The sequence below is a fragment of the Furipterus horrens genome, unplaced genomic scaffold, assembly GCF_987537825.1.
Source record: "Furipterus horrens unplaced genomic scaffold, mFurHor1.1.pri manual_scaffold_6, whole genome shotgun sequence".
Taxonomy (NCBI): Eukaryota; Metazoa; Chordata; class Mammalia; order Chiroptera; family Furipteridae; genus Furipterus; species Furipterus horrens.
This window is the reverse complement of record NW_028327176.1, coordinates 159,452,361-159,455,301: the sequence shown is the minus strand read 5'-3', so window position 1 is coordinate 159,455,301 and position 2,941 is coordinate 159,452,361. Positions and strand designations below refer to the sequence as shown.

Genomic DNA, 2,941 nt, shown 5'->3' with positions numbered 1-2,941 from the left:
TCGGTGACCTGTAAATGAAAAAATTACTTTAGAAAATATCAAATTGAAAAAAACTCTTTAGTAGTATTGAACTCAAAGTCAGAAAGGGTGCGTGAGATTGGCATTCATGTATAGTACTGGTGGGACTATGTTTTTGGTACAAGAAGGCAATGTTTGGGCAATATATAGCATAAAAGTTTAGAAAGTTTATTTACTTAGTAAATCCATTCCTAGGAAATAAGTTTAGAGGAGTAGTTCAGTACTTTCATGGGAGGATGGTCACTGAGGCACCGTTTTTGTACAAAAATAATATTTAGGGCATCTTTTTTTTTTGATGTTTGTTCTTCTTTATTTGTTACTCTTAGAAAACCTCGTTTTTGACTGGACTCAGACTTAGAGGTAGAAGATCTCAAAGAGGACAGACAGCCTATGACACTTGGCAATCTGTTCCTGGCGTTTTTCCTTGGCCTCCTTCATCCTCTTTGCCAAAAGCTGAGCATATTCTGCAGCCTCTTCCTTGTTTTTCTTAACATGTTGTTTTTCAGAGCAATACAACAATGTTTGCGTTGCGGGTCACGTGGAGTAACAAGATGCTGAATCTCGGGTGCTTTGGTCCTAGGTTTCTTACCTTCTTTGTTTACAGGCTTTTTCACAACCTACTAGCAGACATCATCTTCAGAGAGGCTGAAAAGTTTGTGAGTTCTGCTAGCTCCTTTGGGCCCCAGGCGATGAGGCACTGTAGAATCAGTGAGACCAGGAACATCTTTCTCCCCTTTTTTACAATGACCAAGTTGAGAACGCTGAGATTGGCATCCACAATGCAACCCCAAACAGATTTGCATTTTCTCTCTCCAGTCTGCCTTGGTCTGTAACAGGAGTGGCCCTTGCTCAGCAGCAGGCAGACACGGCCATGGGCCAAGACACCCTGCTCCCTGGGGAAACCCTGCTTCTTGTTCCCACCACTGATTCGAACCACATAACCCTTCCATTCTTCACCCAGAGCACCAGCAGCAGCTTCTATGGCCATATGCTTCTCATAAAAGGTGAGAAGTTTGGGTTCATCGTCGACTTCAATTAGTTTCTGGCAGCCAGTGGCTGGAAAAGAAACGTTCAACTTTATCCTGAAGCAGCCAACCGCTGAGGCACCGTGAAAAAAAGACCCAGCTTCTGCTTCACCCAGTTCACATACACACTGCCAGTTCTCGTGGGATGGGCTGGAGCATAAAGGAAAATCAAGAAGAGTCAACATTTCGTATATCAAATTCTTAACAGCATTTATCTCTGTGGTGCAATTGTGGATGATTTTTATTTTCTCCTAATTTTATTTACTTTTTCATTTTCCCACAATAAGCATGAATTTCTTCAGAAACAGAGAACAATAAAAATAATTAAAATGGGCTTAAAAGATGTAGTACTTAAAGGCTTTTCTTAGAGCAATGCACAACAAAGACTGAGTGCTGGGTTGTATAGGCCCTGAGGGAAAGTGGGCATCTCAGCACAGATGGCAGGATAAAATGCAATATGGGAGCGCAGAAAAAGACTCAGACTGAATCAAAACAGAGACAATTCCCTTATGTGGGTGGTTTTCTAAAAATTTGGCACAGTTACTTATCCATAGTAGATCTTGCCCAGAAGCATAAAAAAACAAAACACAACAACAAAAAAACCCAGAGCATCTCTGGCTGAAGACTGAGCCAGGCCCTGGACTCTGATGCCTTGCTGTTCTTTATCCCCACTTTCTGTCTCTCTCTGTCTCTCTCTGCCCCAGGGGTCCCTGCAGCAGGCTCCACAGAAGCTTGTAGCCTAAGCTTTAAAAATTGAGAAAATCCCCTTGTGTTAAGGTTTATCATCAACCACTCTGTAATAAGCATGAACTGAAAATTATCAGAATCTGCCATACAATCTTCATGATGGACTACATGTTACAATATAAGCGAACTGAGGCAGTTCTCATGACAGTATAGATTGGTTCACTAATTCTTCGCTAATTAATCGTCCTGTTCTACTAAAACCTTCATTAAAAGTATTATTCTAAGTATTAACCTCTATAAGTATTTGATGTGGAAGGATCCTATCTGATCTCCCAACTTATCCAGAGTGAGAAACACAGAAAAACAAATGTGAGTGCCTCCAAAGAGGGCTGTGGCACTGAGATGCTGGAATGGTTTTGGTTTGGTCACCCTTGGCCATGCTTGACACCTGGGCACAGAGCAGCTTGGACAGGAACATATACCGAAGCTGCAACCAGAGCAGCGTCAGCTCTGCTGTGCTGTATCAAATATGCTGAATCTATCACCTGTAGCTGTGAAAAGCAGGTCACAGAGACAGCAGAAGTATTTGGAAGTTCTCATTTATTGAATCTACTTAACATTTCTCAGCGGTTTCAACAGGTTGTCTTTCCTCGTTAGGGTGCCGGTGGCTGCCGTGAAGGTGAATAGGGACATCTCTTCTGACTGTACAAAAAACTATAGCACAAAAACACATTCTAGAACTACACTGCCCCATGTGTGACCATCAGCCACATGTGGCTCTAAGGTTTTAAACTGAGATATACTCTAAATGTAAAGTGCATACCAAATTTCAAAGATTTAGTGTGTAAAAATAATGTGAAATATGTCATCAATAACTTTTTTCATTGATTATATGTTGAAATGATATATTTTTGGTATTTGAAGTTAAATAAAACATATTACTAAAATTATTTTCCTCTCTTTCTTTTATCTTTTTTTTCACTGTGACTACCAGGAAAGGTAAATTTGTTTATGTGGCTCACATTTATGGCTGGTATTACGTTTTTACTGGACAGTACTATCATAGAACAAACAGAACTGGGGCAAAGTTGTTAGTCCCTCTGCTCTTATTTGGTGTGTGTGTGTGTGTGTGTGTGTGTGTGTGTGTGTGTGTAGAGGAAAGGATCCTTTGTTCTATGGATGAAGAAAGAAAAAACAGCCTTGTCCTTTTG

General features: G+C 40.6%; 1 pseudogene; it reads right to left on the bottom strand.

Annotated features, from left to right (window-relative positions):
- Positions 1–209: 209 nt before the first annotated feature.
- Positions 210–1,228, bottom strand: LOC150007691 (small ribosomal subunit protein eS6 pseudogene; annotated as a pseudogene).
- Positions 1,229–2,941: the final 1,713 nt, after the last annotated feature.